The sequence below is a fragment of the Chelonia mydas genome, chromosome 7 (assembly GCF_015237465.2).
Source record: "Chelonia mydas isolate rCheMyd1 chromosome 7, rCheMyd1.pri.v2, whole genome shotgun sequence".
NCBI lineage: Eukaryota > Metazoa > Chordata > Testudines > Cheloniidae > Chelonia > Chelonia mydas.
In genome coordinates this window covers 88616787-88636944 of record NC_057853.1, presented here as the reverse complement: position 1 = coordinate 88636944, position 20158 = coordinate 88616787, and the positions used below count along the sequence as shown (strand labels likewise).

Sequence of the window (20158 nt, the reverse complement as noted above, 5' to 3'; positions counted from 1 at the left end):
CATTGAAATATTTGTTATAACTAGGGCTGTCAATTAATCTCAGTCAACGCCTGCGATTAACTGAGAACAAAATTAACGCGTTAATAGCATACATCTGGTCGGAGGGAGGCATGGGCTGCAGAGGGACTTGACAGTGTCCAGTCAGATGCAGTAACCCAGTCTGCCTCCTGAGGGTGGGAAGAGGAGACGAAGGAGAGGAGAGAAAAGAAGAGAAAGTGGCTCCCATTCTGGCACCGGCAGAGAGGTAGGGATCTTGAACCCACCATTGCCTCCAGTTGGCCCCTTACTCTGGGGACCGACCCCTTCTTCCTGTGCCATGCCTCAAGATTCCTCTAAAGGGGGAACAAGAAGTAGGACTGAGTGGACTTGTAGACTCTAAAATTTGACATTTGTTTTATTTTTCAGTGCACTTAGATGTGGGGAAAAATAATCTACTTTTCTAAGTTCATGATAAAGAGATTGCACTACAGAATTTGTATGAGGTGAATTGAAATACTGTTTCTTTTTGTTTTTTATAGTGCAAATATTTTTAATAAAAAGTAATATAAATTGAGCACTGTAAACTTTGTATTCTGTGTTGTAATAGAAATCAATATATTTGAAAACGTAGAAAATATCCAAAATATTTAAATAAAAGGTATTCTAATACTGTTTAGCAGTGTGATTAAAACTGTGATTAATTGTGATTAATTTTTTATCTCACGATTAATCATGATTAACTTTTTAATTGCTTGACAGTCCTAATTATAACTTAATAATAATAATATATATATATACACACATTATTCATAAGCAAGGGGAGACCAAATGCCTTGACAAACTAAATAGAAACTTTGACCAGCAGCCCGTCTACTGTGAGGCATAACTTTGTTTCAGTAACTGAAAATTATGCTTTCCTCTTTTAGCCAGGTCATATTGTGAGAAATTACTTGCACAGCTCTAGAAATAAAGCTAACTGGAAACTCCTGTATCCACAAAACCTGACCTTGAATGTATTTGTTCTTTTGTACACTCATCCGTGCTCAGAACAGTAACTAATTTATACTGGTGTTTAGTTTTTTTCATGCAAAGCTTCTATATTTATGCTTAGGGGAGGAGAGGTTGCTATAACTTTTCTGAGGATGTTATATATATCTTCATTTAGTGTGGCCCTTAGGGGTTACAAGTGAAACTGAGCAGAATAGGTATTTTGGAAGTAAATATGGTGTAGAAAACAATTAATGAAGGACTAGATTAAGGGAGTAGTAAATCACTGTAATACAGTACAGTGTAAATTGCTAGCTTGAGCTTTGTGATGATAAAGTAGTTAATATACAATGGCTTTTGATTGGTGTGAACTGAGCTGGGGATCTCTGTCAAACTAGATGGCATTCATGTCACAGCTACTCTCGAATTCTCAGCAGAAAGAACTGAGTGGACATGGAGATTAAGCTACTCTTCAGTTTCCTGAGGTGGAGTATCCAGCTGAAGGTTGGAAATGGTGTAGGGAAATTTGTCCCACTGTTCATGCTGTACTGATTTTCAGATAGAACTACAGTCTGTATGGTTGTCAGTTTGGCACACTTTGAGGCCTGAACTCACTAAAATATAAATAGATTTCATAGATGTGATTAATTTTCCATTTCAGTTTTGTACATTATGTACTGACCTATCTGCAAATTATTTTTTGATATATGAAGGAGGGGAGATAGCCCACACCTGAAAAGCAATGTGATTTTATTTCAGGGACGTTTGCAGGGGGCGGAGGTAGAATGTGGCCTTTTAAGATAAAGACCAAACCTCCCTGGAGTTCAGAAGACTTTTCACTCTCTTTTTTTCATTGCACACCGAAGCTCACAACTTAAAATACAACATTAGGGTTTTCACTGGAAATACTTCAGGAAACACTGCAGGTATTTTGATATGTTGGTTTTCTGCATGCTCTGTGTTACACAAAACAGATTAGGCAATCCAGTGTAACCTTGTTTTTGCTTGTGTAAAGAAAAATGGAAAGCTAAGCTGTAGTTTTTAGTGTCGTGTGCTGGATTTTTGATTGGAATGGTACTGAAATATTTGCAATGGAATATATTTCCTTTTTTGTATGCTGTATAAAGCAATTGTTCTTTTTAAAGAAAAAGTGAAACTGTAAATACTCTATTAGCAGTCTGATTCAGAACCTGCCTTTTCATAGGAAAGGTGTGCATGACTGTTTGTCAGTGTCAGAAGTAAAGTGATGTTTAACCAGTTTGTAAACTGTGTGGGGTTCAAATCCTTGAGAGCCTGGTTTTTTTCTGTTAAATGTACCTCAGCTACATGGTACAAGTACTGTAAGTAGCTTCAGGTTCTTGTATAGTTTGAGTCAAGCGTGTTTCTCTTTGGAATTAGTTTGTTTTCCCCCTAGGAAGGCTAAGCACTTCTTAAAGAATCTGTTTCATTAGGGTTACCATACGTCCGTATTTTCCCAGACATGTCTGGCTTTTTGGTTTTTAAATCGCTGTCCGGGAGGAATTTTAAATATCTAAAAATGTCTGGGATTTTGTCATTATTATTTTTCCCCAAAGAAGAGATGATCATTCAAGAAAGAGAGTGAATGTTGATCACTCGAGAGAGTGCCCGCTTTTTCGCCCTAGCTCCCAGCGCTTGCGCCATGAAACAGCTGTTTCGCACAGCTGGGAAGGAGGGGGAAGCAGGGGGAACGTGGTGTGCTCAGGGGAGGAGGCGAGGCCAGGGCGGGAATTTGGGGAAGGGGTCCAATGGGATAGGGAGGGGGCGGAGTTGGGGTGGGGACTTTGGGGAAGGGGTTGGAATGGGGGCGGGGAAAGGGTGGAGTTGGGGCAGGGGGGCACAAGCAAATCCCCCCCCCCCCCCCCCCCCCGTGGAGTGTCTTTTTTTTTGAATCTTCCAATATGGTAACCCTAGTTTCATAGTACAGATTCCTTCAACTGCTTTGCTTTTTTTTTTTTTTACACGTTCCAAAATGTCTTCTGTCGCAGTGCCTGCTTGCTTATTTAGTCTCCTTAACTGCCCCAGATCTACTCCAGTTGAAGTCAGAAGTAGAAAAGTAGGCACATTTTGGAGACAGCACAAATTAAAGCTTCACTTTATGTATTTTAATGTTCTACAGAGAAATAGCTTGTGTCATGTCTTAGCAAGCTTTTACTGTAGTGAAAGAAATATGGTGAAAAGTATTTTTGTGCAGTGCTGGCCATCCAGTGAATTTTTTTTGGCATTTTTCTTTAATTTCAAAAGTGTATTATTTAGTAGTATTTTGCTGCAAATATATATGGTAGAGCTACTGCAATAGCAGAAAATTGTTTACACATCACTACTTTAGAAGAGGACAAGCTTTTTGTCCCCTTGTTTATTTTGCTAATATGTTTTTAAAATGATAGTGTTGGGGATGGAGGGTAATGGCTAATTTGACTGCTCATGGAAGAGTGTGACTGCTGGGTCTAGCTCTGGTTGGGCATTGCTTAAATTCATTGGCAGAGTTACAGGAAATTAAGCCCCAAGAAGGTCTGTAGACAGAAGAAGAGCATTTCTCCTTTGCATCTTACCAAACTGAAGTGAAGATGATCTGAATAATTGAGGGGCCACTCAATCTTACAGAAAAAATGTGTTTAATTGTACTGCAGGAGCAGTGTATTCAGAGGAGAGACTCAAGGGTGTTGGTTTTCTATAAATGGGTGCCCTTGTATTTGGTAAGAAAGTGCCCCCATGTTGCTTCCCTCAGTCCTCCTCATTCCTGGTTTCTCTGTTTTGTGCCTCTGCAATTTCACTTGAATCAGGGTAAATACCTTGATCAGGGTTTAAGGGATTGTGCTCTGTGCAAACTACAAACTATAGTTGGTAGTAGAATGGGTCAGGGAAGGAGACACCACTAAATGGGAAAGCTTTGAACTCTAGAGACAGGGCCCCTCTTGATGCTCCTGGAACTGTAACATCCTTAATATTCCTGCTGTCTGACTTTATAGGACCAGGATGGCTAATTTAAGTTGTACCAAATTATAGGTCTTTTATGTTGGAAAATGTCCAGTGCAGAATACTAAGCTCCTTGTCACTGATGATAGCCTTAGTGTTTAAAACTGTGGTCTTCAGAGAACATTTTTCTGTAATAGTTTCTTTCACATGTTATGTGTGTTACTTTGTTGCTTTTGGGATGGATATGAATGTTTAAGATGTGTGTTTGGGTATACAAAGGTTAAATTTCATTACCCAGAGTTAAATTAAGTTCAGGAGTGTGGGAAACTTTCTTGCTCCATATGTGTACAGAACCCACTCTGTGGTAAACTCTCACGTAGTGTGCTCGTACTGCTGCAGCACACTATCCTTCCTCTACGACACCAGAGTGACACAAACACTTTCATACTAGTCTTTCCGTCAGCACCTCTCAGCAACCCTGGAACATTTCATCCTTTGTTGGGAGAGGACAGAAAAGACAAAATGAATAGAAGAGACCAAGTGACCTCATCTTTGTTTGCTAATTTCTCTCTCTCTCTCTCTCTCCTGCTGAGCTCTAATCACCTCTCTTTCTTCTTCTCCGCCCCTCACTCTCACCTGGTTCCTTTCCCTCCCAGTACAGACATGCTTTGGTCTTCTCTAGTTTAAAACAACCCACCCTTGATGCTTTCTTTCAAATAATCACCAAATCCCTCTTCTTTCCATCCATCTTCAGATTTATTGAACATGCTGTTAATTCCCAGGGAAACTGTACCTCTGACCCCTCCTGGTCTTTCCATGTGCACGCCCTCTAGGTCTCAGGCCTCAGACTGTCACCTTCCTCTTGGGATGGAATCATCCAATTCTCCCACCCTCAGATGTGGTGGCAGGTTGTAGTGTTCTGTGTATCAACTGTGATCACCTCACCAAGTCTGACTTATGTCCAGACCCTGTTGTTCTGTTCTCTTTGGGGCAATGGCAATGTAATCAGTGACCAAACAACCTCCTAAAGCAAAGCATTATTTATTTAGAGCTAAAGCCCTTCAGAGACAACATATCTTAAAAATAATAAAATAGGCTGTCAGAGGGTTGCTGCACCTGTATTCACTTTCCTTGGTCCCTTGAGGACACCCACTGAAAGGTTTCCTGCTCCTGGGCAGAGACTTGTATCTTACTCTGTCCTGACCAAGGGTTTTAAGGCTGCACAGCTCCCTGGATTTAAAGACTACCTAAATAGGCCAGTGCCTGTGTTTTGCTTTCTCTCCAAAGGCTATGATAACTATATTGCCCACAGTTATAAGTTACTACACAGATTCTTCTGAGCAAGCACATTTATTCTTAAGATAAAAGCATTACAGTGAAAACATAAAAAAAAATACAAGTTCCTATACACATGCTAAAAGCTTACCATAGGTCACCCATCAATACTGTGGGCCTCTAGTAGATCAAGTTCTTCCAAACCTTCTGCAAAGATTGGAGGCTCCTCCCCACCCTTGGACAGAAAGTCCTGTCTGAATGCTGGATCAGAAAGAAGCCCTGAATCAGTTGAAATTCAGGATATTTATCCAAAAGTCCTTCTTTTGTCTGTTGGCTACTAGAGAATCCAGCTTGAACCAGAATATGTAAGCCTCCCCTGGCAGTGATACTTCTCTCGGGAGCTTATAACCTGGTTGATTTGCCTTAATCACCATCCACTATTTTTTAGATCCTGGAGGAGCTGTGGTAATCCATCCCACTCTGAGTCCCTCCACTGGCTCTCCTTTCACCTGCATCAGATACAAGCTCTTGCTTCACCTTTAAGATGCTTCATAACTTAGTCCAGCCCTAGATGAGGTAGTAACCTGTCATGAGATTGATCCCTGCCTTTGCTCTGCCAGTATTCCCAGCCTTCTACAGTCCACCATTCAGCTTCCTTCCTAAACACCTCCATGCTTTCTCCTACTCTCGCCCTCATGCATGGGAAAAATCGTAGATAAAATCCAGATATCTATTACTTTAACCTCCTCCACATCCATCCTTAAAGTTCACCTTACCGTGATCTCTACAAAACCCAAAACTATTCATCGTGGCTAGGCAGGTGACTTATTCCTCTTCTCCTTCTTTCCTTTTCCTGCTTCCTTCCTCTCTTTCTATCTTCAGTTACAAAACCTGTAACAAAGCTGTGCCAATTCTTCACCAGATTAATCTGTGTCTGATGATCAAATTTTAATTTTTTATTACACACATTGCTGAAATATCCATTCTCTGTAACCCTTACATAGCACTGGGATCTTCTTGGATGAATAAAATGCTTAGCATACTATATAAACTGATTATAGCGGACCTTTGGAATGCGGCCATTGCTAGGTTGTAATGTGAGCAAGGTGTTATATAACATAACACATCAGTTTAGGACAAGAACTGAAACAGAATGCTGTATCAAGTTGAAAATGTATGGGTAACACAGGTGGGCAGAATGTAACTACCAGAATTTTAATTTGACCGGGACAGTAGGATCAACACTCCTATTTTTGTGTTTAAAGAATAAATTGCTTCAGAATTTTTAATAAATACAATTTTAAACACTGTTATCTGTTTATTTCTAGTTCAAACAGGAATTATTTCAGGGAAGTTCCAAGGACTTTGTTAGTCAGGAGGTCAGACTGGATGATCGCTACGGTCCCTTCTGGGTTTATAATCTCTTTGGGGAAAAAAGTCATCAGTTTCTCGTAGTTCATCCACAAAGTATATTACTGAACTTTGCTGGATGCCCAGGAGAAAAACCAAAAGGATGTCTGAAGAAAAGTGACTTGACGTTTGTTAAGATGAGGTTCTGTTGTGGAGAAATATATTAGGAACTGACGAACAAAGTCTGATAGAAATGCTTTCTGCAAGTGGATCTATTAATTCTAGTTTAAGAGAGGACATTTTATGAGATAGCTGCTGTGCGTTTCCATATTATTAGACAGCAGCATTATCATTTTGTCAGTTCAGACAATGCTGTGAATAGATCCTTAGTTTGTTGTTCTCCAGCTGGGAATTTTGCTGGCCTGTTGTTTTTTTTCTATGGGAAAGACTGTTTGTTACAGTCAAAAGGAAATGTAATGTTTATTGTGTTTTTGGCCACTTGTTGAGCTCTGCTTGCAACAATGGTGCTATGTTAAATGGCTCTTTGTGGTAATCTGGGATAACTGAGTTATTTTTTTCCTAGACCTGTTTTTTTTTTCACACTTTAAATAGCAAAAAAACAAAACCCATCACACATTATACAGATAAAAAAACTTCTAGTAGTAAAGGTCAAAGTTGTTTTGATTCCCTTGATGTGTTTAAATCTAATGTACATAGGATGCAAATCAAGGAGAAGAGTCTTCATCTGAACTGGTAGCCCTGTAATGGCTGGCCTGCAGGGAAAATAAAGTTTAGTTTTCATTTGATGTTCCATATTGGAATTTATAAGATTTGAAGAAATAAGATGTTCCCTTCTCCTACATGGGGGAAGAAAGCCAGTAGTTTAAGGTTTCTCAACCTGCAGATTGTAACCACCCTCCTTTTCTCTCCCTTTTTTACTCTCTCATCTGTGTAATATAATTCCAGGAAAGTCTTTCTGTGTGTCACTCTGAAACCTTTTATATCTGTAGAATCAATGTGAAGCTATAGAAGCAGCTACAAGTGTGATTGAGAATTCTCTTTGTTCGGAATAGCACCAGGCTGAATCATCACTGACTTTCATGGTCTGTTTTTAACTTCTAAGCCATTTTAACTTTACAGATTACACCAGTGCTGTGTACAATGGCAGTAGGGCATGTATCTATGCCGTGCCAAGAGTCCTAGACTATTGTGATAAAAAGGTAGGTTAACCAAGCACCACCCTTACTCTGCAGCTAATTTGTATGTGACAGTTTCATTGGTTGTATGAAGGAGACTGCACAGATGGTGGATTACTTGGCCCAGCTGCCTTAGTTCTTCAGAACCACTGACACAGCAATACAACCAGAACACACAATTTATCCCTAACACACATACAGCCCCTCACCGCGGCTTACACCTCACAATCACCACCAGCTGTAAGGAGCACAGATTTTACAGGATTGTCACTCTGTATCACTGTGAAGCCTAGAATATCTGAGTCAATATGAAGCAATAGAAGCAGCTACAAGGATGGCTTAGAGTTCTTTTTGTTTAGAATATCACCCGGTTCAATCATCACTGGGCCGTCTGAGAACCAGATGGAATGTTGGAATCCAAAGGTTCTGTGGCAGTTGGAAAGTGACAGTTGATCAGAGAAGGTGGGAGTAACAGCTACAAGGGTAATAAAGAGGTGGTTATACTTCCAGCTGGGGGATAGCTCTGTGCACAAATTTAGGGGAATATGTAGAAACAGCAATATTGCTTACTACAGCACAGCACATGGAACCAAAAGCCCCCATTTTTGGCTTTTTTATACATGACTTTACAAATTACACCTCTGTGACAGCATGGACTTTCTGCTACTAGTTTAAAAACAAGTTTCTAACCTTTATGTTTGCAGAGAGAACCTAAAAAATAGGAAAATCACACAAACTGATATGATGCCTGCCAAAATCTCAGCCTGAAATAATTGCTCTAAAATGAGTTTTCAACAATGGGCTGCAAATCACTGTTGGAGTCATGGCCACTCTGCGCCTCCTGTATTGGTAAATGGGAGGAGGCACCAGCTAGATTCTGGCTACCTAGGAGCAAGGGTTAAGAGCCACCACTTTGGTTTGGTTAGTAGATACCCCTTTCCAGTTGCAAATATCTGCTGCTTTTATATTTCTAGGAATAGTTAATTCAGTTGTTACTAGAAGGGGGATGAGGTAACTGAAGATATAAATCATTCTGTGTTTGGAATGGGCACAAAACAGTGTGAACAGCTAGATTCAAGAGTGATTCTACTCTGAAAGTGACGCTAAATTGGCATTGCGGGGATACATTTGTGCATATTTTACTTACTTACAAACAAAATGGCTTTTAACTGCTACTCCTGTGAACTCAGCCTGGGATTTGAAAGTCCTGCTGTATTTGTTCTCGTCACTGGAGTTTAATAATGTTGGTGATTTGCTCGCCAGACAAGTCCTGCTCACTCCATAGCTGTATTGATTCTGCAGTGTTATCAGACAAAATGTTAGGGTTTTTTACACCAGTAATGGAAGCAGATATGATGCAATATACACAGTGAGCTTCTTGATTAAGCAAATGTTATTTTTACATATTCACAATTCTTTCTGACCATAACAGCACTTGAACCAGTGGACCATTTTTCCTGAAATCTGAGAGAGAGAAATTAGAGTTGTAGCCTGGGATTTGGGAGACCCAGGGTCAGATCCTGTTCCACCACAGACTTCCTGTGTGACCCTGAGCAAGCCACTTTATTCTCTTTCAGTTCCGTATCTGTGAAATGGGAATAATAGCACTTACACATCTCACAGGGTGGTTGTGCAGATAAATATGTTAGAGTGTTTGAGACTCTCAGGTACACAGTAATGGGGGCCATGTAAGTACCTGAAATAGAAAAAGTATTAATCTCATATAAGGTCTGATCCAGCTCATAGAAATCAATGGAAAGGCTAAGTTAACTAGTGTTTATATAACACTAGGAGATCCTCAGATGGAAAGCACTGTGAAGCAACTGCATGCATAGGGAAAAACTTATACAAAATTCTCATTCGCCTGACAACTCTATGTTGACTTGGATAGCTTTTTATTACCTTTTCTATTACTCTTCCTTATGAGCAAGTTCAATTAAAATGGAGGTAAAAATGGGTCTGGCTGCTAGAACTTTGTGAACACAATGGCTGCCATTATTCTGACATGAATACAACTGTGTTTTGTAAATTTCTGCAATGTAGAAGAGGCCATTTGGGCAAAGGTTAGATTAGGTTTGTTCTTATGCTTTTGGACAGCATAGAGGCCACTAAATGCATGATGTGCTTTCGTGATATTCTGTCCCGAGCCAAATCTGGTATATTATGGGATTAAAGGCCTGTGAGGGACAGGTGTCTGGCTCCATCCAGCCTTTGTGTTTTAGGTCTTCTGGATTTTTTTCCCATCCTGCTTTTATTGGGTCAAAGTAAAAGGTGATTTTTGCAGGGAAGTTGGTAGGTGTTCGGTGCATATGACCATGCCACCTTGGAGAGCATAGGGCAGGGGTGGCCAGCCTGTGGCTCCGGAGCCACATGTGGCTCTTCAGAGGTTGATATGTGGCTCCTTGTATGGGCACCGACTCCGGGGCTGGAGCTACAGACACCAACTTTCCAATGTGCCAGGGAATGCTCACTGCTCAATCCCCTGCTCTGCCCCAGGTCCTGCCCCCACTCCACCCCTTCCCCCGAATGTGCTGTGCCCGCCCTCTTTCCCCTTACCCCCCAGAGCCTCCTGTGCATGTAAAACAGCTGATCACGGCAGGTGGGAGGCATGGTAGGAAGGGGGAGGCGCTGGAGGGGTCAGGGGGCTGATGTGGAGCTGCTGACATATTACTGTGGCTCTTCGGCAATGTATGTTCGTAAATTCTGGCTCCTTCTCAGGCTCAGGTTGGCCACCCCTGGCGTAGGGCAACCATTTGAAATCACAAGACCGTTAAATTAGAAAATAGATCTATTCATTTGACTTGAGTTCATACTGTTTGATGTTTTTGTTCATTTGACAATGCTTCATCGGAATGGTGTCCAACATCTTTTCAATCTTGACAGTGAGTGGCCATGTCCCCTAGATCAGAATACTGATCACTATTGTGTAGCCGTAGTTTGTCTCTCTACTTATCAGACTGTTCAGTTTGCAAAAGATATTCTTGATGAGATGCCCCATTACTGACTATGCTTTTGCACTGCGGACTTCAAGTTCTTTCTTGATGCTATTGATATTATCAACAACAGAGCTGAAGCAGGTGAAATCACCACCAATCTTGACTGGGTGGTTGCCTGCTAAGATGCTAGAGCCCTCCGTGTGTTTGAAATCACTAACTGGAAGAGTTTTGGTTTTACCCCAATTAATTTTTAGGCTGACTTGTGATGCTGAGCTTTTCAGGGCTTTAAGTACCGCAACTCGGTTGTTCATTGATTTGACAACTAATGCTATGTCACTGGCAAAATGGACGTTGGTGAGTTTCTTATCAAGGCATATGCCTAAAACGCAAGTATTTCATCATATTTTTAAAGTTGAATTTCGGTATAAAGGAAGCTGGATTTTTTTTCTTATGTGGGCTTGTGTGTAGGGGCAGACAATTCCCATATAAATTGGAGATTTCTTATGCATCTAAGCTGGATTCCTTATATCTTAATTCCCTCTTCCTCAGGGGGAATCTCAGGCTGTCAGTGCCCGAAAGAAACCATATGTCTCGAAGCTGTGGTAGAATGAACTAGACTTAGAGCCTTCATGACTGGTTGTCAATTTCCAGATTTAAATGACGTCCTGTCTCTAACCTGTCTAAAGAGTCACTTATTTGACATCCCACAAGAGGCCCTTTCTGCAGCTGTCAAAGTCCTGTCATGTTCATTGAGTGTCATCTTCAACTGTTTTTGATTAAATAGAAAACATTAATTCTCTTATTGGAGAACTTTGGCAGCAGCCTGCTTTCCAGATCTTCAAGGAAAGCCACATGAAATGACACTTTCTGTCACTGTTCCTCACAGGGACACCCTCTTGTACACGGAGAAGAAATTGTATAACTGCTGCATCAGTTTTTTAAAAAGATGATTAGACCTTTGATCTGTATATTAGACAAATCAGAGAACTAATTCAGCACTGTTTGGCTGCAGTGGCCTTAAGACTGGAGGTCTTCATGCATGACATAGAAAGTGTACTTTTAGTTATATATCTATATATAAGATAGTACCTTCCAAAATCTGTATTGGAAAGAGGTGGATTAGGAAGATATAGTAATTAGGGACAAACTTTCTAACTAGTCACAATTTGCTACAAATTAGTAAATGTTAAGTGTCTCAGAGAAGTTAAGTAGAAGTAAAGTAGAAATTTTCAGTTTCTCTGTAATTCAGAGGAAAATTACTGAATTTTTTTTTTTTTACTCCAGCTTTTATGTTAAAATAAGGATTATTTTTACATGCCTCGACTTGTTAGGGAAGAGTTTCTATGTGTTTCTAGTCCTTATAGTCACAATGCGCCTTGAAAATGAGAGAGCCCAATTTAAACTAATGTGATATCTTCATGAGTCTCTAGACATCTTGAAACAAAAGCTGATGTGTGAACTGCTCCAGTCATATAAATTGAGTATTAAATCTGAACCATAACAATGACAGTTTACATAGCAATATTGTTAACCATTTCACTGCCAATAGGCTGGGTGTTTCTGCTACAACTATGTGCTTATCTCACAGTCGCAAACTGCCTCCCACTTCTCTCCAGGTGGTGGGGCACAAGATGGGTATGATTCAACTGAAAATGAAGAAATAAAGCAATACAAATAATATTCCTAAACCCAAACTTGGAGTGGTTAAATAACTACTATTTCTTTGGAATTCTGTAGGTGTGCTTTCTCAGCATGTAGTTGCTGTGGTAAAGGTGGACCTCATATTGTAAATGAATAGTTATTTGGTGCAAAATTCAGTAGTACTTTGGAAGTATTGTAGTATCTTGTGAAAAGGTGTATAGCAAAAATATTACATAAGATAATAGTGAAATACTGGCTAAACTCAAGGTCTGATTTTATCAAGTCTTTTAAAACCAAATATATAGGCTTGTGCCTCAGTGGACCTCTGAAACTCACATCCCCTCTCACTATTAAGGGTGCTGTTTTGCTCTGAGGATCAAATTGAGTGTTTTGAAGTTGTGAATGTTTAACTAGTTTTTCAGTTTATGGAGTCATTTGCAGTTTTCACCTTTTAAAATGTTTCCTTATATAGCATGATCTGTGAGGCAAGACTTAAAAGTTCATTAATTATTCAGTTGGAGCTGTTCTGTGTTATATATAAAAAAAAAAGCAATATTTGACTGGCTTAGTGTGAGGCAAGTATATTTTAGCGTGCTCATTGTCTTGTGACTCTCATAACTGAAAATAGTCACATGGGCAATAGTCTCAACTGTAGGTAGGCACTACGTTTTAACCAGCAGGATTTCTTTATTGAGAATTCAGTATATTAATTTTGTGTGTAGAATGGCATCTTTTGAGCTCAAACTCATTTTCTCTCAGGCAGTTTCACATGTAGTTCATTGATCATAAAACATGACACCATTAAAAGTCAAACTAAGATATTTTAGTGGTTAAAACTTGTTTGAGTCACCTTATTTTATTGCAATAATTCATAATAGTGCAGCTTTCTGAGGGCTTCAGAATGTTACAACTAACTTTCCAGTGCTCAAAGTCCTGCCAGGGCAGCATATGAGGTGCTTTGACAACTGTTTTCCTTATTAGAAAGATGAAGGAGACAACTAGCCCTTGTCATATGCATTTCCTATGCTGCCTGCTGTATTGAGTATTAATTTAAAATAAGGTGAAGAAAAATTCAGAAATGTAGACTACCAACGGTCTTCCTATGATAGAAAAGAGACCTAACAAAACCCTTTTTGAGAAGCCTTCACTAACATTTTATGTTTAACTTCTAATGTAAAATGGAAATTAGAGGGGTTAAGATGGAATTTAAATAGCAAATAGCAAAAGACATAAACAACAGTAAATTTAAATGAATCGAAAGCAGGAAGCCTGCAGTCAAATTAGTGGATCTGCTTGACTATGGGGGACATAGGGGAGCAATTGAGGAGGATAAGGACATTGCAGAAAAGCTAAATGATTTCTTTGCATTAGTCGTCACCATAGAGGTTATGGTAATAAGCTATCCTCTTCAGGTAATAACAGATGTTGTCAAAAGAGGAGGTACTTGAAGAAATCAAAAAATAGCACCAAATAACCAGGATTGGATGATATATATCAGAGTTTTGAAGGGATTTAGGAATGAAGTGTCTGAGCAGTTGGTAATATGCAATGTCATTAAAACTGTTTACTATACTACAGGACTGTATAGTAGCAAGTGCTTTTTATCACTCTCCAAAGGTAGTAGGGAATGGCAAATTAGTGAGTCTGTGCACCAGGAAAAGTGGCTGACATTAAAAAATTGAATGGTAAAACTCCTTGCTCAAACATGATGATGGGGTAAACCAACACAGTTTCTGAAAAAGAAAATTATGTCGCTTACTGATTAGAATTTTTTGAGCATATCCACAAAATAGAGGATAAAGGAGAACGAGATGACATTTACTTGCATTTTCAAAAGCTTTTGTTAAAATTCTTCAGATGCTAATAAGGAAATTAAGTAGCTATCGAGTGAGAGGTAATGTCATGGATTAGAAATGTGCTAAGGGCTTGTTTAAACACATAAATGGTACCTCTTTAACTATGTCAGTAAAGTTAAACTGGTACAGCCTCTAGTGTGGATGCACTTACAATCACTATAGCTTACTCCCATATGGGAAGGAGAATGAGCCCTACTGTCTGTTACAAGGCATGTACATACCAGCATAACTGTCTCCACAGTAGGGATTGTACTGGTACGTTTTACAAAAAAAAAAAATCACACTCAACTTTAACCAAGACAGCTATACCAGCTCAAAAACCGTGTAGACCAGGCCTCAGAAAACAAAAAGTTGGAGTATATACTCCAACTGATTCTGTGGATGAAGGGAAAGCAGTGGATGTATTGTTTCTTGACTTTAGCAAAGCTTTTGACACGGTCTCCCACAGTATTCTTGTCAGCAAGTTAAAGAGGTACGGGCTGGATGAATGCACTATAAGGTGGGTAGAAAGTTGGCTAGATTGTCGGGCTCAACGGGTAGTGATCAATGGCTCCATGTCTAGTTGGCAGCCGGTGTCAAGTGGAGTGCCCCAGGGGTCGGTCCTGGGGCCGGTTTTGTTGAATATCTTCATAAATGATCTGGAGGATGGTGTGGATTGCACTCTCAGCAAATTTGCAGATGATACTAAACTGGGAGGAGTGGTAGATACGCTGGAGGGCAGGGATAGGATACAGAGGGACCTAGACAAATTGGAGGATTGGGCCAAAAGAAACCTGATGCGGTTCAATAAGGATAAGTGCAGGGTCCTGCACTTAGGACGGAAGAACCCAATGCACAGCTACAGACTAGGGACCGAATGGCTAGGCAGCAGTTCTGCGGAAAAGGACCTAGGGGTGACAGTGGACGAGAAGCTGGATATGAGTCAGCAGTGTGCCCTTGTTGCCAAGAAGGCCAATGGCATTTTGGGATGTATAAGTAGGGGCATAGCGAGCAGATCGAGGGACGTGATCGTTCCCCTCTATTCGACACTGGTGAGGCCTCATCTGGAGTACTGTGTCCAGTTTTGGGCCCCACACTACAAGAAGGACGTGGATAAATTGGAGAGAGTCCAGCGAAGGGCAACAAAAATGATTAGGGGTCTGGAACACATGACTTATGAGGAGAGGCTGAGGGAACTGGGATTGTTTAGTCTGCGGAAGAGAAGAATGAGGGGGGATTTGATAGCTGCTTTCAACTATCTGAGGGGTGGTTCCAGAGAGGATGGTTCTAGACTGTTCTCAGTGGTAGAAGAGGACAGGACAAGGAGTAATGGTCTCAAGTTGCAGTGGGGGAGGTTTAGGTTGGATATTAGGAAAAACTTTTTCACTAGGAGGGTGGTGAAACACTGGAATGCATTACCTAGGGAGGTGGTAGAATCTCCTTCCTTGGAAGTTTTTAAGGTCAGGCTTGACAAAGCCTTGGCTGGGATGATTTGATTGGGGATTGGTCCTGCTTTGAGCAGGGGGTTGGACTAGATGACCTCCTGAGGTCCCTTCCAACCCTGATATTCTATGATTCTATAGTGAACTTTAATTAGAGAAAAAGATGGGGATTCATAAGTCTCCATACTAAAAGTTACTGGGATTATGAAGAAGCTTCTTGGGCAGGTTATTCCACAACTGTCTGCCACAAACGTCTTGAACCTTCTTCCGAAACATCTGGTACAAGCCACTGTCTGAGAAAGAATGCCAGACTAGATGGGCCACTATCCAGTATAGGAGTACCTATGTTACTCAGTCCTTCAGACAAGTGTCCTGCCAGGTAAAAGGTAAAAATTGTTCATTTGTAAACACAACATTCAATTAAAAATACTTAAATCTACTGTTCAGTTGACTTTTTAATGAGCAAATGCCAGTATATCTTTAAAAATTTCTGTTTTTAAGATGATCTTCAAAAGCTGTTTTGAGTCTGTTCACATTTTTGGGTTGAAACTTAAGGTCTACGAAGATCTCCTTCTGTTTAATTTTTTTTAAGCCCTTTGTTTTCACAACAGATTCCATCAACTCAGCAACCAAACAATGGCTCAGTAATCTCCTGGTCATCGCAACTCAACAAATCCTAAAGTTCTTCCTTAGGGCCACACAATGTATCAAATAGACCCTGGACCAAGCATCCTGCAACTTAATGTTGAAGGAGTCTTACTGGCAAAATGCAAGTAGCTTGGAAACCTGCTGAAGACTCACAATATTGACATCCTCATATTGCAAGAGACCCATGTTAGCAGTGACCAACAGGCTAGGCACTACTATACCTATGGATACAACCTAATGACTCGCCATTATCATCCGAAATATGGCTTGGCAATATACATCGAGGACACATGTGATTTTAATGTTATTTCACCAACTGAAGGGGAGACCACATTTACCACAACCATCAAAGTAGGGGAGCTCCACATTACCAACATCTATAAAGCCCCTAGCACAAAATGGCCAAAAGCAGGGCTACCGAGCACTCAGGCCAGGAGCTCTCAAACAGCAAAAACCCCACTACACTCCCTTGACACAGTAAGATGCCATTCCTGGCTTTTCTGCATGCAAAACCTTGATTTCACACATTCAAGCCATCGAGCCTGGACACTACTGTGATGCTTTGAGTCCGCTAATCCTGCAGAGTATTGGCCACCAAAAATCTGGGCAAACTCAGTAGCCTCCAAACTGGTGGAGCACACAAAGGACCACTTGATAAACACACAAGAAGAGAAGTGTATCAACAACTCTACCAGACACTTGAATCAATCCCCTCAGGAGAACCTTCCACTATCAGCATTGAGGAAGTAAAAGAAGGACCTGCCGTGATGAATAGAGTCCTGCACGGATACACAATATATATCCATGGATATAAAGCAGATGTCTGCGGAGCTTCAGGGCTCTAATGACAATGACTGAGCCCAGCAGGAATTTGGCCAGCAACTGGGCCAGGAACTGCAACGGCAAAAGCAGCAGTACGTTGGACTGCCGCTCTCAGGAGCCAGCGCCCAGCCCAGGCAACTCCTCTAGCGTGATTGCGCCTCCTCCAGCCTTACTTACTGGTGTGGGCACCAGGCTCACCGGCAGCTGTCCCTCTCATGCTCCCGGACAGGAGTCTTGTCCATGCAGCAGTGTGTGACTCCTGCCCACGGATTTTAATTGGGTATCTGTGCAGGGTTCTAGGAATGAAAATGGAAGTCTGCAGGCCCTGACGGTATTCTGTCAGAATTCTTCCACCATCTTGGCCCCAAAGGACTCCAATGGCTAGCAACATTGTATTCCGCTACCTTAAGGACAGTACAGATCCCTGAAATATGGCGTGAGGCAATGGTAATTACCATTCCAAAGCCTGGGAAGCCCACTGATGAAGTAGGAAGCTATCGGCCGATTTGAACGTATCATCCTCAAAAGAATGAGAACGCCCTTTTACTGAGTCAATTATCCCTGTCAAACAGGCAGGCTTCCGACCAAAACGTAGTTGTTGCGACCAAGTTCTGGAACTCACAACTCACACTGAGGCTGGCTATCAGAAAAAAACTAAAGACTGGTGCAGTATTTGTCGACCTGTCATCTTTGTATGGATTAAGGCCCTGATGCTGAAACTTGCAAAAATTATACCTTGCTGCCAAACACTTTGCTGGCTGTGGACCATGCTGAGTAACAGACGCCTATGGGTTTACTTGCATTATAAGACCGGCTCACCCCATACCATAAACAGTGGGCTACCAGAAGTTTCTGTACTCAGGCCAACCCTTTTTAATATTTACGTAAGTGACATGCCTCCAATTAAATCACAAAAATTTGGATATGCAGATGATCTTGCCATGACAATCCAAGCACCAAACCTCCATGACACTAGGAGGTTGGTGAAGCACTGGAATCAGTTACCTAGGGAGGTGGTGTAACCTCCATCCTTAGATGTTTTTAAGTCCTGGCTTGACAAAGCCTTGGCTGGGATGATTTAGTTGGGGGTGGTCCTGCTTTGAGCCGGGGCTTGGATTAGATGACCTCCTGAGGTCTCTTCCAAGCATAATCTTCTATGATTCTATGAAAGGGCGGTTAACTGAGGACCTCCGAATTATGGAACAATACTTCTGGAAATGGAGATTCAAACCAAACCCTGGAAAAATAATAGTAAGCAGCAAGCACTTTTCATCTCGATAATAGGAGTGCCAAAAACACAGTGAAAGTAGCTTTCTGTGGTAAAAATGTGTGACATGATTATGCCTCAATATACCTTGGAGTGAAACTTGACCACACCCTCACTTTCCATGATCACCTTGAGAAGGTAGCTGCAAAGATAAAAACGAGAGCCAGCATAATTCAGAAACTAGCAGGTACAACCTAGGGTGCATTGGCATGAATGTTGTGAACATCTGCAATGACACTTGTATATTCGATAGCTGAATATTGTGCACCGGAATGGAGCAGATGCAGCCACACACGACTTGTTGACAGCCAGCTGAATACAGTGATGTGTGATGCAGTGAATCATTGGAACACTTAAATTGACTCCAACACCATGGCTACCTGTTTTGTCTAACATTGCTCCCCCGTCGATATGCCAAACTTCTGCAACACTCTGTGAAGCTCAGCGAATCCAGGAAAACAGATGTCTTCCTATCCACCAAGACCTTGACAGTGTGCCCCCCCCGCTTCCCCTCAGCATCTTTCTGGGAACATTCACTTAGCCTCATGCAATCAGGCTATGATCAGAAGGAGGCTTGGAAAGTAGAATGGGCTAAACACAAATTAAAGAATAAGCACCTTGTGCCGGATCCTACTCAGAAGGTTCTTGGGTTCGACCTTCCATGCTCATCTTGGTCAACTCTGAACCAAATCTGAACCAACCATGGTAGAAGCAGACATCTGATGCACAAATGGAAAATCAAGGACTCCCCAGCTTGCGTGTGTGGCTCTCCATGACAGACCATCAAACATATCACCACCTACTGCCAATTTATAAATATGAAAGAGGCATCCCTGCTATAAATTTTGCCACTCCTGATGTAGCCATCTGGCTTGATAAACTTTAGGTGAAATTGTAGTTGCGGCTCTATACAGCCATACAAAAGAAGAAGTTGTTGCAAGTAAGCTGTAGATGTTCTCTCTAAGGTCGCTTAGATTGTATATAAAGGTTAAAGCCATTAGTTGAGTATTAAGAGTGGTTGCCAATACGAAGTTTAACTGTCCTGTGATTTAAGGAACCAGCTTGTCAAGTAACTACAGAATCCATAATCTTTATGAGCCACATCAAAATTACACCTCTGAGACCTGTACAACCCTGTTTTGTGAACATTAAAGCCGATGTTTGAAAACCATTGGTGCCTAAGGGTAGACTACTAAATCTTAAAGGGTGCTAAATAGAAGTGGCTTAATCTTCAGACATGCTGTGTGCACACAGCACCCACTGATGTCATTATGACTTATGACAGACTTCTGAAAATCAGGCCACATTTATCTTCGTGTCTAAATATGGATCTAGGAATATAAGTTTGGAAATATTGGCGTAAGACTTTCTAAATCCAAAATGTTTATTCCTTTTCTCCCTCATAACAATTATTAGTGTTTTTTGTTGGCCTTGGGGTAGAAGTTGGGGAAGCTTCAATGGCATAATTAAGAGAAATGGCAAAGAAATGTTATAGTAAGGGAGCTGTAGTACCATGGACAGCTGAGTGCTGGCAGGGACCAGGGGAGCAAGAGAGAGCTCCTGGCTGGCTGCTGGGACTGAGTACAAGACTTCAGCCCTATGGTAAGGGTGAAGCATTCGTGAAGGTGAGGGGGCCATGGGGAAGTAGCCCAGGGAATCATAGCAGCATTATGAGAAGTTGAAAGGGGAGACAGCGGCATGTGGCTGCTATTCATAGATTCCTGGGCTGGAACCTGGACTAATGGGTGGGCCTGGGTCCCCTCTTCACCAGCCACAGGTGGAATGGCATACTCCCTGAGGAGGGAGTTAAATCTACTTCCAGAGAGGGGACTGAAGGCCCTGAAGA

At 41.2% G+C, this 20158-nt stretch overlaps 1 protein-coding gene across 17 annotated transcripts in view; it reads left to right on the top strand.

Moving 5' to 3' along the window:
- SGMS1 (sphingomyelin synthase 1) overlaps positions 1-20158 on the top strand; it is a 209827-nt gene that overhangs the window by 33448 nt on the left and 156221 nt on the right. The gene's annotated exons all lie outside the window — the stretch shown is intronic.